The sequence below is a fragment of the Panthera onca genome, chromosome B3 (genome assembly GCF_046562875.1).
Source record: "Panthera onca isolate mPanOnc1 chromosome B3, mPanOnc1 haplotype 2, whole genome shotgun sequence".
NCBI classification, from domain to species: Eukaryota; Metazoa; Chordata; class Mammalia; order Carnivora; family Felidae; genus Panthera; species Panthera onca.
Window position 1 is genome coordinate 143,825,826 of NC_138344.1, and position 21,058 is coordinate 143,846,883.

General features: G+C 43.6%; 1 protein-coding gene across 9 annotated transcripts in view; it reads left to right on the forward strand.

Annotated features, from left to right (window-relative positions):
* Window positions 1-21,058, forward strand: part of TRAF3 (TNF receptor associated factor 3) — a 126,331-nt gene that overhangs the window by 50,406 nt on the left and 54,867 nt on the right. For 7 of the 9 annotated variants that reach the window (XM_060620828.3, XM_078447821.2, XM_060620825.3 and 4 more), the window contains one exon: window positions 19,795-19,919. The exons of 1 other annotated variant lie outside the window; for it this stretch is intronic. The gene's annotated coding sequence lies outside the window, so the exon portion shown is untranslated. Of the gene's footprint in view, window positions 1-18,362; window positions 18,463-19,794; window positions 19,920-21,058 lie in introns of all 9 variants that reach the window. One more of the 9 variants, XM_060620826.3, reaches the window with a different exon arrangement.

The window sequence follows — 21,058 nt, forward strand, 5'->3', positions numbered from 1 at the left end:
CTTGTCATATATTTAAACTGAGTTAAGCTTGGAAAATTATTGAGTGCTTTGAAGATACTGGCTATATTTTGGAACAATTGTGCCTTTCATTTTGAGAAGCTTGTGTTCTGGGGAACCTTTCACATGCATTATATCACTTAAAAATTCAACCCACCCCATAAGGTTTGTAGGGTAGGTCTTACTCCTTTCTGGACTCCCAGATTCAGAAAGAGCAAAGCAATTGCTGGGAGAAGTGAGTGTCAGAGGAGATAGAGTGCTGCTCTTGCTCTGCCCCATGCTGTGAGCTGAGAGGAGGCAGATGTGGGGAGACCAGGCCCTGCCCTGGCCAGCAGGGTTATGCCAAGTCCAGAGCAACCAGGCAGCTAACACCAAGCAGCATCGCTTGGACATCTGGTGGTGCACTTGCAAAGATTTCTCCTGTTTGTGCCTTGCTGCCTCCTCATACATAAAGTAGAGATAATAGGAGGCCACTTTCCAGGCAAGTGGGGATCTGGTCTGCTAGTCACTGGACCTAGTTCCCATGCACTGACCACTGGCTTGCTGCCCTTGGTTTGCAGATGGTTGGCCTGGAAGGTGGTTTGAATGGTCCTGTGGCATGCTCCTTTCCAAAATCACCCCTGTCCTCCAACCTCAACCGTTGGCCCTAGAGGCCCCCGTGGGCCTTGCTCTACCAGTGCGCATTACCGCAGAATTAGTTCTCGTTGCTGAGGGGTGGGGCCAGGGTCTCAGGCTCCCCACCCCGCCCGCCCCCGCGCCAGTGTTGGCCCCACTCCTTAGGCATTGTCTGTTCCAAGAGGCACAAGAGACTTGGTGTAAGACCCCTGCTAGTTCCTTCCGACCCTCCTGTGACAGCCTACTCAGGCCAGAACACAGGATTCCTGCTTCCCAGGCACGGGGTCCCTGGACTGACAGGCCAGTAGGGGATGAGCCCTTTTACAGCATGGCAGCCGGTGGGGGTGTGCCTGCCACTGAGGACCAGCCTTGATCCCTGATTTGAAAGGCACAGTTCTATGAAACTTCTTCTGTGGGGAGTGCCCACCTGAATATGTCCAGAGGCGCTTGATAAAAGTTCCTGTGAGGCTGTTAAATCACTAGTGAGTCTCTACAAAGCACAATAATGGCAAAAAGAAATTTCCTCGCACTGCCTCCTGCCTTCCCTTCTGATCGTCCACCTCGTGCTGTGCTATTATCCGGCAGTTAGGGATTTGCACTTGAGGTTTGGTTTCGTTGAAAATATTCGTTGATTCATACCACACCTTTTTTGGGAGAGATCAGGGTAGGAAGGGTGCAGTATTTCCATAAATCTGATCCATCCCACACCCGTGAGTAAAGCCCCGGGGGAGCACCATCGTTTCCCGGGGGTGTCAGTGAACTTTTTGTTGGATGCCTAGAAAAGCAGCATACCAGGTGGGGAGGTGTGGGCTGTGGAGCCTGGGTGCTGGGGTTTGAATCCTGGCTCTCCCCACCGTGCCCCAGGCTGCTCAGCTGTCGGATGGAAAGGACGCTGGTGGTGGTCTCACAGAGGGACTAGTAACTCCTGTGTGTGGAGCAGTGGCGGCTGCCCCTGGTGAGGGGGCTTCGGTGGGGGTCCTTCCGTATAGCCTGGTAACTGCGAGGGACGACGGGAGCACAGAGGAAGGGCCCTGCTGCCAGGGGTGGGAAAGGGAGTTAGTGTAGACTACCTGGGAGAGAAGATTCCGGAGCCTGAGGTGTGAAGGGTGTGAAGTTAGGTAGATGGGAGGAAGGCGGAGCAGAGGATTCTCACCAGAGGGAACAGCTTGTTTGCAGGGATACGACAGGTCATTTCTGTTACCAGGATGAGGGGTGACCGGCAGGTTCCCTAAGTGTGTGTTCATTCGCCCAATCCTTTACCAAGCACTGCTCAGTGTCGGGAGGGGCGCTGAACTCAGGGGAACGAGGCCTCTTAGACAGCATTGCCCATCAGGAGGTTCCCCAGAATCTCCGGAAGACAACTGTTGCCTGCTGAGGGGCCCTGGGGTGCAAGAGTGTAGCACAGAGTTGCCCTACGAGGCTCACATTCTGTCATTTCTACTTGGTCACCACATGCCTCGGGCACCATATGCCTCAGGCACCCGTCAGTCATGGTGGGGGCCATGCTGGCCCAGGGCTGCCGTGAGGGTCAGGCGGGCTCCAGAACACGGCCTTGCTGAGGACACACCAGTGCCGGCCGAGGGACGTGTGCCATTTTGAGGATGCTTTCCCCTCGTCCCTCCCTGTTCCCAGCACATCCTTCAGCTCCTGGTAAGTATTCCTTCCTCATAAAACTTGTCCTGCATCCCAGACCAGCTCCGGTTCTGCCTCCCTTGTGTGCCGGCCCTCTCCGTCATACGGGTCCTCGTGCTTGGAATGGCTGGTCCTCTAGCCGTCTCGCCCCCTCGGGTGCCTGTGACCTTACCCATGCCCTTTCACACACAGCATGTGGCCGGTTGATGCTCACTAAATGTATTGAATGAATGAATGAAAATTAAAGGTCACTTAGTAATCATGCTACTATTTTAAGTCTCTTTTTCTGAATTTGGTTGTATGGTTAATGGTTTAGTATTTCAAGCGCTCTGATCACGTAATGGTTTTTACTGTGCTGTGAAGGTAGCTGGCTGTTCAAGGTGATTGCTGCCCACAGAGCAACTAGAAGTGCTTCCTGTACTTGTGTTTTCTGGAAGGAAAGTCATGGTTCATTCCCAGTAGCTCTTTAGTTGGGGTTTTGAAGCTGCTGTTCAGCGGCACATGTGCGGGATTCACACAGGGAGCACTTCCGCGTTAAAGACGGTGTCATCATGCACATCTCATTAATTTCAGTATTCTTACCCAGCACAGTGAATTGTCAAAACCGTCCTCCAGTAAAAACCACAAACCAGTAAGCCTTTAGGAAATAGGTTGAAAATCTAGAAATGCCCCCCCCCCTCAGGTGTTCACAACATTTTTTTAAAGATCCTTATAAAATCTTTGTGATTCAAAAGGCAGCTTCCTGTGCCAGGGGAGTCTCTCTCCGAGCTCTTGCTTCTGAGGTTTGTAGCTTTCAGAAAGACTGCAATGCAGCGGTTACCAAAGTCTCTGTTCATATGGAAACAACTGGTGGTGAGGTCTTTTGCTCCCTTTCTCGAAGCCGCCGACTACGACCTGCAGTCTGAAGGAGGAGACAACGAAGGCAATCCTCCCTTGGACTTAGCTGTTTAGGGATAGAGCGGAAGTGATTTTTGTGAACGCTGTGGCTTAGCACAGGCATGCCCTGCAGCAGCTCTCTTAAGTTCCTGGTGCAGTGGGCTTCCTGGGATGTGAGAGTCAGGATGCCTTTGCAGTTTGTGCATGCTAATTTTATTTTCTCCTCTGTGTTCAGATGGTGGATTATGAGAAGGTAAGGACTTTAAAAATCATGCATAATATGTATTTTAAATGTTTATGACTATCCCTAGAGAAGGTGAAGAATTATGATTGAGTAGATCTCTTCTGAACCAAAGAAGCAAAACTTGGATTTCTTACGAAAGGACAGTTTGAACGTTTGAACAGTTTTCTTATTTAGTGTTGACAGATGCCATCTAAACAAATTATTAAAGATGTTCTTTAAAGAGATCTGCTTGTTCTTTGACTTACTAAACACGGTTGAGTTCCAGAGATGTAGACACGGATAGAATGGATTTGCTTCTATAACTTAAGCAATGACAGTATCATTCATCTGGCATGGAACATTGTGTTTCCCAAAATCTCAGCCATATGGCAGTGGATGAGGAAATCTAATTTCCGTAGTTCTTACTTGCCTTCAGAGGCGCGTTTTTGGGTGTGCGGAGCTGTGTGCTTATCCCGGGGTGAGGCGGATGCTACCTCTAGCTGCTCCTCTTTGTTTATCTAAGAGGGAGGCTGAGAGTCAGAACTCAGGTTTATTTATTTGTCTATGAATTGGCGGCCCCCAAACGGTGTTACATGTATTATGGGTGGTAATTTATACGTCCAATGCCAAGAAATAACAATGTCAGGGTTACCATGGCAACTGCATGCATTCTGAAAAGCTTATGAATGGGTACTGAACCTTCTGGCGTTTTAAGTGAGATGTTCCAGCTGAGAGCCTGCATTCATGATTAGCGTAAATAAATTCAGCTGTCCGTGTGTATCACATCCTTTTTCTTCGTTTACCAGAGTTGTCTGTTCAGCTCGGTCCTTCCTCTGGTCACGTCTGCCGTGGTCTCTGGGTTCTTGGCAAGAGACTATGGTTAAGAGATGGTTTTCAGCTCCAGGCTGGGGAGCAAGCCTGTGTGTGTAGTGTCCCAACACCTCAGTCTGTGGGTGGTGTAGAATGGGCTGGCACGTCTGCGCCTCCGGAGGACTGGAAATCCTTGACATCCCCAAGGCGTAGCTGCAACCCCGTGTGCTGGTGTGGTTCTGGCAGAGCTTTCTGTCCGTGTGAAGAGCTTCTTTCCAGTAACACCCCAGGGCTGTCAGAGAGCCTGACTTCCAGAGAGGCAGCCTGCCTAATTTATATTTCTGGGATATCACGATGGTTGGTTTTGGAGAGGGAGGCCCAAGTTGGAAAGACCGGCGTTCAAAATGCCAAGCCTGTGAAACTAATACACGAAGGCCCATTATCTTCATTACTAAAGGATTGTTTGCTGTTTATGTGAAATACATGTAGCATAGTTGCTTTGAAAACTAGCTCCCCTTAAGAATTTTTTTTTCAACGTTTTTTTTTTTTATTTATTTTTGGGATAGAGAGAGACAGAGCATGAACGGGGGAGGGGCAGAGAGAGAGGGAGACACAGAATCGGAAACAGGCTCCAGGCTCTGAGCCATCAGCCCAGAGCCTGACGCGGGGCTCAAACTCACGGACCGCGAGATCGTGACCTGGCTGAAGTCGGACGCCTAACCGACTGCGCCACCCAGGCGCCCCAAGAATTTAAACCATATTGATACCTTGATTGCGTGCGACTGGAATACCTGTTTGCTAATATTTTGAAAAAGGCCCCGGGCAGCTTGCCTAGGAGGTCTGAGGTATTGGCTCCTAAGAGAGGGCCCTGCCAGGCCCTGGGAGAACATTTCACACTTGTGTAGATCCCATTCTCTTGATTGATGATCATTCAGATCATACAGCTTAAATTTTGAACCTGAAGGCAGTGTTAGCTTCTCAGACTCACCTCCGCGGGCATTTTGTGGTAGCTCACCTACAGGCCTTAGTTGAGAATCCTCATCCAGTTCAGTCCCTTTATTTTACAGATGAGGAAACTGCCACTTGGTTACAGCTCCGCAGCCGTAGGTCAGAACCAGACCTAGGATTGGAAACCTGGCTCCTGGCTCTCTGTTTTCCTAAGGATCGCTTTCCTGACAGAAGAGTTTTGCTCTCAGTAACTGTGTTTTGCTTTTCTTTTTGTTAAAAAAAAAAAAAAAGGCCTATCGTAATAACAGGAATAGAGCTCTGTAATTTATAAAAGTTCCTGCTTTCCCTTTCTTCTTTATCCTGCCATTTATTGAACTGCTCAGTGTGCTGGAGACTTGAGGGGCGCTTCCTCCGCCCCTCAGGCCGCATGCTGTGATGAGAGATGCTGGCCTGTGTGCCGGAGCGCTTAGCCTGGGTGTCTGCAGCTACCCTTCTGCCAACCTGTGGTATTTTCCAGAGAGGCTAGGGGCCCAGTGGTCACCTATTAAATCAAGGTCACAATACTGTGTTTACTAAAGGCAAAACAACATAGCAATATTAGGTGCAGCTTACAAGTTACACCTTAGTTACTATAATAGCGGGAGGTTCAGCTTATAAGGCTTCTTGTGCTCAGGTTACCAGGTAGCTAGGGCATTCTCCCAGGACTCAGCGCCTGTGCCCCCTGCGCCCCCCCCAACCCCCCCCCCCCCCCCCCCGATACTGAGCTCGGTGAGGGTAGGAAGCCCATTTCTCACTGTTGGGTCTCAGGCTCAGTACATAATAGAAACACATTAACTGTCTGAATAACTCTGGAGCCCCCGAAAAGTGGTAGGGCTGTTGCAGATTTGGGCACGGTGGGCAAAGATGACGGAGAAGGAGTTAGACGAGGTACAGGTCCAGCAGCATCTGGGGCCTGTGGCTCAGTAGGCCCGCGGTAGGATACGGGACAGTCTGCATCGGTGAGAACGAGATGGAAAACATAATGTTTACAAGTTTCTCTTTGGTGATCTGTAAAGAACTCCAGGACAAGTGTGTTGTTACCCACAGGTGAGACAGAATGAAATTACCTCTCTTTTGAGAGAACTGCATCAAGAGAGTCTTAGATGTAACCTTTCAGGTGGAGAAAGATTTCTGCTTTCCTTGATAAGAGGAATCCTCTAACCCAGATGCCCTGCCTAAGAGTCTGACTTCTTGAGGTCTCTAAAGAAAGTGCCCTAGCAGACAGCGTGGTGTTGAGTTCCCTAGGCAGTTCCGATGTGGTAGAACCCAGAGGGAAGGCCAGCACACTCTGACTGCTCACCACCATTTCAGTCCAGGTACAGGAGGATACGCTCACTTATGGTAAGAGAATCAGGCACTGGTATTAGAAACCTGCGATAAACTAAAAATGAATTCAGCGGTATAATTTAAGTTGTTCTTTGGCTTAGAAGAATAATTATTTTAATTTGGGGGCACCTGGGTGGCTCAGTCGGTTAAGTGTCCGACTTCGGCTGAGGTCATGATCTCACGGTTCGTGAGTTTGAGCCCCGCATCGGGCTCTGTGCTGACAGCTTGGAGCCTGGAGCCTGCTTCCGATTCTATGTCTCCCACTCTCTCTGCCCCTCCCACTTGTGCGTGTGCTCTCCAAAATAAATAAATAAATAATAAAATAAATAAATAAGCTTAAAAAATGACACATTTTCACACTTAGATAAACCCTGCATATGTTACAAAATGGCATTTCACAGGCAGATTCATTAATTAGGATTATTTTGCAAGGGTCTTCAGACCCTCAGATTGGAATGAGCACCCCTTTCGTGTGCTTCCTTGGCAGCTGGTGCTCAGCTATCAGACAGCTATTTAAGAAGGGAACTTGTATTTTCTGAGTCACTCCCCTATTGCATCGAAACCGTCTCTGATACAGCAGTAGAGTTGAAACGGTCTGCAAAGATGGATGGAGCTCAGGATGGAGCTCATGAGGAAATGTCTTTCCCGTGTTCTAGATTACTGAAGATACAAAGCGTGAAATGCTGAAACCTCCAGACATAATCGTGTTCATTCCGTCCTCATCCCCAGCCCCCCCAGCCCTGCATCAATGAAACTCAGTCCCAGGGCATGGAGGGAGGGTCCCAGCCCAGGTGGGGGAGCTCCTGGCCAGCTCTGCCTTCTTCCTCCAACCCCAGCCTTGGGTCTATGGCCCAGAATGTAGGGTTTTTGTCAGCTTAGAGCCTTAACTCACAACCCACAGTTCCTAGCACATTGTTTCCCTTTTTATTCTGCCTTGGAGTTTGAAAATGTCCAGTAGTGCTGGATGGTTTTATCATTTATCATTATTACAACTTGCAGCTACAAATCTTGTAAAACAAATTCATGTCCTACGCTCAGATTTTGCTCCTCTAAAAATTCTGTTTGTAACGTTAATTTAGAAGAAGGCTTCTGAGTTGTTCAGAAACAGTTCTGTACCCCCTTTAATAAAGCTATTTTTGAAATGTAATTTAACGCCTGCAAATAAATTGCTTGAAGGTTTAGTTCATTGCTTGGAAAAGAAGTGTGAGAAGAAAAGTATTTTTTTTTTTAACATTTTCTGAGCTGTGGCCAGCAACCCGTTCATTCAGTTAATATTTATCATCCATTAGTATTTATCAATATAATATATGGTTATATTTATCATATATATATATTTATACGCTTGTATTTGGTATATGTTAGTGTATGTGCGTGCACTAACACCAACCAGAAGTACAGCAAGAAGATTGGTACCCTTGAATTACAAGATTATTTTTTTCCCTGTGTAGCCTGTAAAACGAGGATATTGAATTGATATTCGATACTGAGCCACTTCTTAAACACTTGATTTCCTTATTGTATTTATTTATGTTTATATTTTTAAAATCCGAGAACTACAGAAATAGTTCGTTTCTACTGATCCTTCAGATCATGGCTTAAATGTCCTCTCCCCAAGGAGGCCTTCCCTGTACCTACTTAAATGGGTGTCACTGGTGTGTTCACCAGGAGCCTCCTTGGTAGTTTTCACGTCACACGCGTGCACGCACACACACATCTACTTGTGCTGTGTCCTCTTCCCCATAGACCGTCTTCAGGGTCCCCGTCTTTCTTGTCTCCTCCTCCCTGTACTGTGCTGGCCATCCTAGGTGGCTCTGATGCTCTGTGTCCTTCACAGGACCGTCTTGGAAGTTTTCAAGTGTTTACTGACTCAACCAAGAAATCTTTTTTCCATTACTAACTTACTGTCTTTTCAAATTATTGAATACTTGTGTTTTCCCACTCCACCAAGGAGCCGGAAACAACCTAGAATAGTGACTCTTTATGTCCTCAATGGCCCTTTCCTCTCTTGATCTCCATGTTAGTTTTCTTGTACGTGAACGAATACATTGTGAGGGTAGCAGCTTTTAATGCATCCTTTGAATTCAGGTAATTTTGAGGTAATTTTGAGAAACTAGTTAAGCCAGCCCCAGTGCGTTTGATATTTTAATTTATAGAATGCTCTTTTGTCTTCCTCATGACACTGCCAGATTGGAGAAGGGTGCTGTCATTCAAAACTATTTATCGGAGGGGCGCCTGGGTGGCTCAGTCGGTTAAGCGTCCGACTTCGGTTCAGGTCACGATCTTGCAGTTTGTCAGTTCAAGCCCCACGTCGGGCTCTGTGCTGACAGCTCAGAGCCTGGAGCCTGCTTCAGATTCTGTGTTTCCTTCTCTCTCTGCCCCTCCCCTGCTCATGCTCTGTCTCTCTCTGTCTCAAAAATAAAACATTAAAAAAAAATTAAAAAAAAAAAACTATTTATTGGACAGTTGTGAGAGTGGGAACAAGGAACTGGCATCAGACAAGCTTTGGTCCCAACTGCTGGGCCAGGTGGGACCTTGCCAGCGGCCGTGTGCAAGGCGTGGCATGGCTCTTCAGGGCCCACAGCATGGCTGGGTGCTACCTGCCCTGTGGGCGTTTCTGGCTGGTGAGTCAGTCCTGGAGTTCTTCAGCAGCACTGATCTAACCTACAAATTAAGATTTATTTTTATATTATTTCAGTAGAAAATTTTATTAATGTGGACTTTTCTTTTTGTATAAAAAGTGTTGACACTAGAATATTTTCGGTTCCAAATGTTGATTAATTTAGGGGGAAACCGAAGAGATTTGATGTCACATAACAAATCTTTATTTAAATTCAGTAAATTGAAGTGAATCATAACTATATTAAGCAAAAGCGAACATTGCAGAATAGGGTTTATTTGAAAGACGGTTCAGATGAAAATTTCAGGGTGACCTGGAAAGATGTCACGCTTCTGTACCACCTTAAGTTAAAACAATGTGATCATTTGGATGTCATGTAGGAAACTTGGTACTGGTGGGTCCAGCAATTCTGGCAAATGTGGTGGGGGTCACATTTGATTAGGAAGTTGATTTATTCTGGAGGGTTTACGTAGCGTGAGAATATTAGATTCAAAAAGATCCTAGGAATATTATATTAGATATTTAAAATTTTCAACATGACTATCTGTAAAAATATATGTGACATTTCGTGTTTTAGGACTAAAGTAAGCATGCGGTGGTAATGTATATTTGATCATGAGTTCAGGTGAGTAAGACTTCAGAGACACCCAACCAACCCAAACTCACCACTGCATTATAGCTCCAAGACATGGTTTTGTTTCACACAAGAGTAGTTTTAACTGTTACCCAGTGGCATGGGATAGTCATTTCACTGTTAACTAGCTCTTTTCCTTCTTGTTCAGATCCATTTGGGTAATGCTTTTCTTTCTTTCTTTTTTAAAAAATGTTTGTTTGTTTATTTACTTATTTGAGAGAGAGAGAGAGAGAGAGAGAGCAAGCAGGGGAGGGGCAGAAGGAGAGGGAGAAAGAATCCCAAGCCGGCTGTATGCACAGAGCCTGCTGTGGGGTTTGATCTTACGAACTGTGAGATCATGACCTGAGGGGAAATCAAGAGTCAGATGCTTAACCAGGTGCCCCTGGATATTGCTTTTCAAAAGTAAGCTAAATAATTCTAGTCAGTTCTCATATTAAAGTAGCTAGAAAGCAAGCAAATAGTTATAGTTAGTCAAATGATGGGAGAAGTTTATTTTAGCCTAGCCAATATCTCAGTGTCTTCTTGAAATCAGAAATGGCCTTAGTTCAGCTAAAGACGTTATTTTTGGTGCATCTGGTCACGAATGTCCTGTGCTAGTCTTAAGGGAATAAATAAACTCTGGGGATGTCAGTGCTGAAATTCAAAATAGTGAAAAAAGATGCTTGGTTTTAAAAAGGGACGAATGCATTCGTTAGGCCTTATTGACATTTTGGGAATTTTGAGGCATGTATTTTACTTGTTGCTCAGAAATTAGATGATCACCTAGGATTTGAATGTATAGTTGTCTGAGTGGTCGAGAATGCTGGGCAAGTCACCAAGGAGGGACCACTGGTCTTTGAGACCAGTTTCAGTCCTGCTGACTCTGACTCCTCTGGGCAAGTTGCTAAATGTCTTTATCTTAGTTCCTCAATAGTCCAAGGAGAGATTTGGAGCATCGGATAACCTTTTGAAGATAATTTGAGAGGCGCATATGGCAAATCCACTTTTACAGTGTAAATCTTGACTGATTCTTACATCATGAGTCAGTGGGCATGCCTTTGTTGAGGTCGTCACTTTCTGATAATAGACATAGATGTTAGGAAGAGGCAGACCACTTTGTCACTTGCTGATGTGTAATGTTTGGAAATTGCTGAATCTTTGTGTTTCAGTTTCCTCATATCTATAATGGAGGGGGAAATGGAGAAGAATATTTAGACTTGTGAGGAATAAATGTATAATCACAGGAATAATTGAATAATAACTACTAATATGTATTGAATGTTTACTGTGTGGTAGATCCTTTCTAAGTGCTGAAGATACAAACCCAAAGAAGACACATACCCAAAGAAAACATTTCTATCTTCAGAAAGCTGACAGTCAGGTGGGAGAGAGAGAAGGAAGCAAAGCCAGTGTAGGCTTGTGTTATGATGGGTGTCCTTATAGTATAGACCAGGGCTTGAGGAAGGTCACTTTCACTGGGAAGGGAAGGTACTTGGAAAGATGCTTAGAGAAGTTTAACTCCCTAGAAAGCAGGTGCCTGCTGAGTGTGCCTAGCACCTTGCTAGCTGCTGGGGGTGGAGGGAGGCTACAGATCTAAATTTAGCATGATCTCTGCCCTCAAGTTTCGTGACCAAACTGTGAGTTGAGTGTAAACGGTAGGTGTCAAGACACGTGAATGGAGTCTTGAGGATGAAGTGTCTGGCAGGACATGAAGGGAGTGAGAGGGAAGGAGCCAAGGCACAGGAGAAAGCGGACCAGGGGGCGTGGTGTGCAAGTCCGCCCTTGCGCCCTTGCGACGCAGAGGCAGGGTCTTAGCCAGGGAGGGCAGGCACGCCTGCTGAGCAAGGCTGGGCGGCCGACTCACACCCAAGGCCAGGTCAGAAGGAGCAGGTGGAAGAGGGAATTTTGGGGTGGGGAGGATGCTTTCATGAACTTGAATGGTATCTGATTGTTAAATTAACTCATTTCATGAGTTTTGACTATTTCTTCATAAAAATTACAACTTTTAATTTCATAGTCTTTGTTTCTCCACTAAACTTAATACCATAAAATTTTTGATTAAGGAAAAAGCTTTTTTTTTTTTTAGTCATTACATTTGAAAACATTTTTCTGCACCTGTGCTTTCATTTTTTAAATTTTTTTAATGTTTATTTTTGAGAGAGAGAGAGAGTGTGCCCGAGCATGAGCGGGGGAGGGAGGGAGGGGGAGAGAGAGAGAGAGAGAGAAAGAGAGAAAGAGAGAGAGACAGAATCGGAAGCAGGCCCCAGGCTCCAAGCTGTCAGCACAGAGCCCGACTGGGGGCTGGAACTCAACAGCTGTGAGATCATGACCTGAGCCGAAGTCGGACGCTTAACCGACTGAGCCACCCAGGTGCCCCTGCACCTGTGCTTTTAGAAAGTGAAATAAACGCTGTGGAGAATATGTAGAAGTTGGCCTACGGTGGAGGTTCTTTTATTCTTGCGATGGTGAGAGTACTTCCACTTGTGCTTGCCTGGCGCTTTCCTGCCACATTCACTAGAGAGGAGCACCAGCAGGGTGGTGACCCTGCAGAATCTGGAATGAAGTTTGTTGCTTGATTTGCTTTTAATTGAACTGATGTGTTGAGAGCCTTGGCACCTACCTTCACCAGTTAGTAAATGGACGTGGTAGCAGTTGCTGCTGGTGGCTGGTTTTGGTCTACCCCGTAATGTAAATGTATCTCCCCAACATTACATAATTAAAGTTGTAATATCTTTGTGTGCATGTATTAATTTAGTAATAATAGGAAAGTTTTTACATTCTTGTAGTATTTCCCTGTCTCCAAAGTGTCTATGTGTGGGACTATGTACGTATGAGACTCTTAGCTGCAAATAGAAGTAATTGGAGCATAATGTTTCATATTGAAGTGTTTTCTGTTTTAAGATCTTTCTGAGAAGGAAAGCATTTACTTTTCCGGTTCTGATAAATCCTTGTAGTTATAATGTATGAGCGTGATGTGCTTAGTAAGAAAGTTATTCCGGAGTCTTCCCTTTCTGCCGTGGCAGAGTAACAGGGACCAGGTTTACTGTCCACCAGGACCTGGTACAGAATTGACACCAGAAAGCTCAATAATTGCGATTAATAAATATTTTAGGGGCACCTGGCTGGCTCAGTCGGTGGGGCGTGTGACTCTTGATCTTGGGGTTGTGAGTTTGAGCCCCACTTTGGTTGGAGAGATTACTTAAAAATAAAACCTTTAAGAAAATAAACAGTTTATTACAGTACTTTTAGAAAATCAAATTTGGTGCAAATAGATCAGTAATGAAAAAATCAAATTTTAAATATAGATAGGATCAGAATTAATGATCTTTCCTTTTGCCTCAGCTCAGATATGGCTCAGTTCAGCACTGTTCCTGGTACTATCTTTAAAATTTTACTATTTTCTTCTTGTAGATTTTTTTTTATTAACTTTGGTTTTTACCTCTAATACTGAATTTTTTGGTACTCCTTTAAAATTTACTTGAGTCATGTGCCTTATTCTCCTCATCCTTGTCCCAAACCTGACTCTTTTCCTTAAACAACTTGAAAACCAGACAAAACATATGAAATAACAGTTTCAGACATTGGCCAGCAGACAGGTTAGGACCGTATTCCCTAAAATAAGGGAAATGAGCCCTATGATTATTCCAGCTTACTCTCTAGAGCAGGGCCCATGAAATTTTTCTGTAAAGGGCCAGACAGTAAATATCTTAGGCTTTTCAGACCGTATGGTCTCTGTCAGAGTTACACACTCAACTCTGTGTCTGCTTTCATACTAAGTATGCAAATGAATGGGTGTGGATGTGTTCCAATAAAACTTTATTTATAAAAACTAGTAGTAGGTTAGATTTGACCGCCAGGCAAATCCTGGTCTCGAGAGTGTTTCCACACTGCAGGGTAGGAGAGAGAAGCCAGAACCCACTAGCTTTACTGAAGTGACAAACACCCAGCATTTGGGAGAACAAAGCAGCTAGAGTTTGGGGGGCAAAGTATATAGGAGAGGAAGGGAGCTACTTAGAGAATCCAGAGATCTGCAGAAGGACCCCCTTGAGACTCTGGTTGAGTACTGACCAGCACATACACGAGAGGAAACACAAAGCCAGGAAAAGAACCACCAGAAAGGAATAGACTGAACAATTTGTGGATATCCCACAGGGCTGAGACAGTTTGTGTTCCCACCACCTAGAGTAGTATCGGATCCTTGTAAGGCTTGTTTTTTAATCTTTGTGAGGGTGGGTTCGGAGCAGCTTTTCCATTTAGGGGATCGGGTAGACTTCCCTCCCCTCACTAGTGGGGCTGGATTAGCTCTAGACCATAAAGGCCATTGTAGACCTGTCCTAAATGGTTCCAAATAACGTTTCTCAGAACAAAGTCCTGCTGTATTGAAAAGGACTTAATAGGGGTGCCTGGGTGGCTCATTCATTTGAACGTCTGACTCTTGATTTCATCTTGGGTCCTGATCACAGGGCTGTGGGATTGAGCCCTGTATTGGGCTCCCACCCTGGGCATGGGGCCTGCTTCCGATTCTCAGGGCACCTGGGTGGCTGCCAGTTGAGCATCTGACTCTTGATTTTGGCTTGGGTTGTAGTCTCATGGTTGGAGATGGAGCCTCGCATCGGGCTCCCTGCTAAAGCTGAGATCGTGCTTGGGATTCTCTCTCTCGGTCTTTTCCTCTGCTTGTGCTCTCTCTGTCTCTGTCTTTCTCTCTCTCTGTCTCTCTCAAAAAAAAAAAAAAAAAATTCTCTCTCTCCCTCTGCCCTTCCCCTTGCTCGTGTTCTTTCTCTTTCTCTAAATATATATATAATAAAATCTTGGGGCACCTGGGTGACTCAGTTGATTAAGCATCCAACTCTTGATCTCAGCTAAGGTCTTGATCTCAGGATTGTGAATTCAAGCCTCATGTTGGGCCCCATACTGGGTGTGGAGCCTACTTTAAAAGAAAAAGAAAGGGTGTAGTAAATTCTAGCTCCCAATAGTGTAAAAAAAATTTGGGTGTCCAACATACAATAAAAATTACCAGGCAGGGTGCCTGGGTGGCTCAGTCCCTTAAGCATTGGACTTTGGCTCAGGTCATGATCTCGTGGTTCGTGAGTTCGAGCCCCGCATTGGGCTCTGTGCTGACAGCTCAGAGCCTGGAGCCTGCTTCGGATTCTGACCCCCTCTTTCTTTCTGCCCCTCCCCTGCTTATGCTCTCTTTCAAAAATAAATTTAAAAAACATTAAAAAAAATTTAAAAACCTTAAAAAATACTATCAGGCATACAGAGAAGCAAGAAAATATGATATTAACCAGGAAAAAAATCAGTCAATAGAAACAGACCCAAAAATAACAGATGATGGAATTCACAGACAAGGACATTAAAATAACTGTTACATGGAAGTCACACATATTCAAAAATGTAGAGGAAAATGAGTGAAATGAGAGATATGAAAAGAAAGACTGAAATAAAACTTTCAGATGAAAAATACTGTATCTGAAATGAAAAATGCAGTAGAGAGATTAATAGCAGGTTGGCACTACAGAAAAGGTCATTGAACTTCAAGACTTAGCAATAGAAACAATCCAAAATACAGCAAAAAGAATAGAGAAGACTGAAGAGAATAACAGAGCATTTAGGGACCTGTGAGACAAAACCACCTGCTCCAAGATATGTGTAATTGGGGTTCCAGGAGAGGAGGGAATGGAAACAACATTTGAAGGAATAATGGCTGAAAAAAAATTAAAAATTTGATGAAAACTATAAACCACAAAGCTCAAAAATCCCAAATAGAGTACACAAAACCATACCGACATACTGCAACATCCAATTCCTGAAAAACCAGAGATAAAGAGAAAAGAAAAAGCCCAAAACTTAAAAAGCAGTGAGAAGAAAAGACATTACAGAGGAACAAAGATAGAAATGGCAGCTGGCTTCTGGTCCGATTTGTGCTAGCCAAAAGACAACAGAATGACATGTTTAAAGTACCAAAAGAAAAACCTGTTAGTTTAGAATTCTGTGCCCAGAGAAAATATCTTCTAGAAATAAAAGTGAAATCAAAATTTCTAGGCCAAGAAAAGCTGACAGATTTTATTGCCAGCAGAACTGCATGCACTACAAGAAAAAAAATCTTTTAATGTTTGTTTATTTTTGAGAAAGGGAGCGCAAGTGGGGAAGGGGCAGAGAGAAAGGGGACAGAGGATCTGAAGCCGGCTCTGTGCTCACAGCAGTGAGTCAGATGTGGGGCTTAAACTCCCTAACTGTGAGATCATGACTGAGCCAAAGTCTGTGCTCAACCCTCTGAGCCCCCCAGGCGTGCCTACGCTTCAAGAAATTTTTTAAGGAAGTTCAGGTAGAAGGAAATGATACCAGATGGAAATTTTTACAGAGAGGAATGAAAAGAACCAGAAATGGTCAATTCTCACTTCTAATTGCCTTTTTTTTTTTTTTTTTGGCTATTTTGGAGCGCCTGGTGGCTTGCTCAGTTAAGCATTCAACTGTTCATTTCAGCACAGGTCATGATCTCACAGTTTCGAGTGTTCGAGCCCCACATCGGGCTCTGTGCGGGTGCCAAGCCTGCTTGGGATTGTTCCTCTCCCTACTCCTCCCCTGCTTTCTCTGTCTCTCTCAAAATAAATAGACTTTCAAAATAATAATAAGAAAATAAAAATAGGCTATTTAAAGCAAAAATAACAGTGTAATGTGGGACTTCTTATACTTGCAGAGGTAAATAAATGAAAACTGCACAAAAGACGGGAGGGGAGAAACAGAAATATGGTGTTACTATATGCTTAAAGTGGTATAATAGTATTTGCAGGTAAAGTGTAGTAAGTCAAAGGTGACTGTCGTATCCAGGATAATCTGTCATCAGTGGGAATGAAAGAAAATATTAATGCCAATATCAGGGATGTAAAAGAGGGTATCACTACAGATCCTACAGACGTTGAAAGGGTAAGAAGGGTAAAATTGTGAATCATTTTATGCCAATAAATTTGACAAAATGAAAACATTCCTTGAAAAACACAAACCACCAAAGCTCACTCGAAGAAATATATAACCTTCATAACCGTATTTATTAAAGAAATTGAATTTGTAATTAAACTCCTTACCTCAAAGAACACTCCAGACCCAAATGACTTCACTGGTGAATTGTATTAAACACTTATAGAAGAAGGAATACTAATCAGACAAAAAGTTTTTTAGAAAATTGAGGAGGAGGAAACGCTTCCTATCTCATTCTATGAGGCCAGCACTGCTCTGAAAGCAAAACTAGACAAAGACATTGTAATAAAGGAAAACCACCAAGTGTATTTGTTGTACACGCATGTCTGCCATGAACTTTAGCAAATGTAATCCATGTAGAAACATAAAAAGGATATTACATAACAATCAAATAAGGTTTATCTCAGAGTGAAAAATTGGTTTAACACTGGAAAATCAATCAGTGTAATCCACATCATAATAGATCAAAAAAAGGAAAATGAAAGTGAAGCACAGAGATAGAAGTATGGGGAACGCAAAGGAAGGCAGGAGACTCGGAGGAGGTAGTGAAGTCTGACGTACGTGTAATTGGGTTCTGGGAGTAGAGGACACAGATGGTGCAGAGCAGTGTTTGAGAAGAAAATGGTTGACAGTGTTCCAGGAACTTGAAACAATCCAAACCGTAGGTTTAAGATGTTCAACAAATGACTGGCAGGATACCCTAAGCAAAAAGAAATCCCACAGCCAAACACAGGGTAGTGGAGCACATGATTGCCTACCGAGGCACAACAGGCCGCTTCCCAACACCAGCAGTGAAAGCCAAAAAGCACTAGGAGTAATACCTTCACTACACAACAGGAAAGGATTCTCCATCTAACAAAAATGAAGGTCACCTATAATGTTAATATGACAAAAATACGTGCACATATGTAAACACAGCGGTAGGACATACGTTGGCAGTGTGATGAATGGAGTTAGTATTTTAAAGTCCTTGCTGTCCAAGAGAAGGGGAGAGATACCGCAGTGGCCTTTAAGAGCCTGCATATCACATTGTATTTCTAAAGTAATCATAAGAAGAATAAAAACCAGACACGTGACTTCTAGATTACTAGGGAGCAGAGGTTGGAATGGTAACAATCCAAAAGAAGGCAAATAGAAAAGCCTCTGGTAGGTTGGGTTGGGATTAAAAAAGGAAAGAAAGCCCCAGGTACAATGGTAGAATTAAATCTACCTAGGCGTATGTAATGGCTTCCAATGCGAATAGAGTAAATTTTCCATTTAGAAGACGAAGATACCGAGATTTTTTTTTTTAATAAGGTGTTTAAAAAATCCAACTATATACTGTTTACAAGACATTCATCTATAAGGATTAAGAAATGTTGAAAGTAAAATGATGAAAAAAATAAACTATGCAAACACCAAAAATAAGATCGTATAGTGTCAGACAAAATATACTTTAAGGCAAAGAGCAGGACTAGAGTGTTACTAGAATGTCATTAACACGTGTCATTTCACATTAAACAGTGGGCAACTCTGATTCCTGTAACAAAATAAGTAGCTTATTACAAACAAGTCTGTTTCTTGCTCACACAAGATGTCCTAGTTGGCAGATTGCTTTCCACGTGTTCAGGTACTTTGGGGAAGAGAGAATCTCTTTGAGTTCCAGAGGAGGAAGAAAAGACTTTATTAATTTTGACTTTGTATGTTCACAGGGATGAACCAACTCTGCCCAGGGACTAGGATGCTCAACTGGCACACGTCCCCCTATGCCTGGGGGTTGGAGTCAGTGTCTCTGGAGGCTGGTGGACTGAGGTTAGGGAGTTAATTAAACCTGATGAGAAATCATAGTGCAGTAACCATTGGAAAAATGAACAGATACTTGGTTGCAAAATTAAATTTGCATTGCTGCAGAATTTCATGAATTTATTCAAAATAATTATTAAGGTCTATGTAACAAAGAATTCTTAGGATACCACTACACAGCCATTCAGTTAGCAAGAATTAAAAAGTCTGACCAGTCTTGTTGAAGAAGTTAAGCACCAGAAACTCTCTCATACCCTTCTGGTGGGAGTGTAAATTGTTGCAACTGCTTTGGGAAATAGTTTGGCTTTATTTGGCGAAGTTGAGTAGATACTTACTGGATAACCTAGTAGTCACATTTCTAGGTGTATACACCAGAGAAATACATGCTCATGTGCTTAATTAAGATAGCTGCACCAGAAAGATCTTTGTAGTGTATCTTTTTTTTTTTTTAAGTTTTTATTTATTTATTTATTTATTTATTTATTTATTTATTTATTTATTTTGAGAGAGCATGAGAGAGTGTGAGTGGGGGAGAGGCAGAGAGAGACTCCCAAGCAGGCTCCGTGCTGTCAGCTCAGAGCCTGACAAGAGGCTCAAACCCAGGAGATCATGAGCTGAATCTAAAACCAAGAGTTGGACGCTTAGCCAGCTGAGCCACCCAGGGGCCCCAGATCTCAGTGGTGTGGCTTTGCTCCAAAGCAGAAGCTATTCCGGGGACAGGGGAATGGATAAATAAATTGCGGTCTATTTACGCAGTGGAAGACTACGTAGCAATGAAAGTAAATGGCGGGTGGAGCAGAAAAAAACAAAGAGCAAGACAAAGGAACACGCGCATAGGATTCTGTTCTCATAAAATTCAGAAGTTGGCAAAAGAGCTGTATCAGAGCCACATACCTAGGGGATAAATGTAAAGTAGGGAATGGTAACCATAAAAGTTAGGGTAGTTGCTCACAGTAGGAGGAAAGGGCTTGGGGTCAGAGAGAGGCACCCTGCCTTTTTTGGGGTTTCAGCAATGTTCTATTTCTTGGCCGGGGTGGTAGTTGAACTAGCGTTCGTTTATGTGCTGAACATGCGTGTTTCCTGTGCTTTTTATGTGTAATACTCCACGATAAAAGTTATGTTAAAATAAAAATAGTCCGAAGACATCCTGACTTTGTCATTTGTGTCCAACTCAAAAAAACGTAGCAAATCCAAAGTACACTTTATATAGAGTGGTTAAAATGTGTTATTTGAACTTCTTTCTTGATCGTTTTTTTTAATTTACATTTTTGAAATTCTAGTTTTAAAAGTTTCAAAAATGTTCCCAGTGTGAGATGACCGAGTATTATTCTTACTCCTCAGGTAAGAAACTCCACTACATTCTGTGAAGAAGGATAAGACTGACACCGCCTTGCTTCTTTCTCTGTTGAAATCTCTTCCTCCCTGATCGAGCTTTGGTGTATCTTCTTACAGCATATGACACACGGGTATGTCACTGGACGATTTTAATTTATATAGATTTCTTTTTGCAGCTGGAACTTGTTTGCTTTTCAGAAAAATAAAGGCATTAAACAACATCCAGAATGTACTCATTTTTGGCTTTAGTAATTTCACTTTGTAACAGATGTATCTGAGTACCTTCTGCACATGTAGTACCGTATTTTGGTGTCAGACCTTCATTTTATTTTTCATTTTTTTTAAACCAGCGTTAAACTTCGAGAATAATCGACATCACCTTTCATGACCCAGTAATGATACATGTGTTTGATGCCAAGGGTAATTGTAGGAATTTCTGCCTCATAGGCCTACCCTCTGAAAGCTTGGGGCCACCCTTCCCTAGCAGGACCCCACTGCAGTGAAGGTGCTGGTGGCCGCGGGTGGAGGCTTGCTTCAGCTGAGGATTGCATCTTCTTTTTTTTAAGATTTTACTTTTAAGTAATCTCTGCACCTAAGGTGGGGCTTGAACTCAACCCGAAGATCAAGAATCACATGCTCTTCTGACCGAGCCAGCCAGGTGCTCTGGGATTGCATCTTCTGGTGCATGAACTGTTTGCTCCCTAACTGTCTTTCTCTGGGAGTTTGAAAGGAAACAAAATACCCTGTTTTCATCTCTAATTTGTGATTGAGTGTCAGATTATACTTGAAATTAAGAACTCTTTACTATGTTAGAACAGTAAAATGAATATAAAATGGGTTTGAAATGCTTACATCCGTAGTGAGATTTAATATATAGCTATTTTTGATAAATTCTCAAGTATTAAGAAAAGTGCAGTTTTAAAAATTATTCATAATACCAGGACCATTCAGTTTTCCCCAGTTGTGTCAGTGTTTTTAGTTTGTTTGAAGCAGGGCTCGCACAGCGGCAGCTAGCTGATAATGTCCCTTCGGCCTGTTTTCATCCTGCGACTGCCCCTCCCTGTCCCTTTTCTTCCTCACGTGTTCTTGGGTGGCTGGTTGTGGTCAGGTTTCCCTGTGTTGAATTTTGCCCTTTGCACCGAAAGTGTTCTTCTGCCGTCTGCATCTCCTGTGAGGTGGTGATAGATCCGGCCGGTTGACCACCTTCTGGCCTGGCCTTTGAGCACAAGGCCCTGCTGAGGCCGTGGTGTGTGCCCTCACCAGGAGGCAC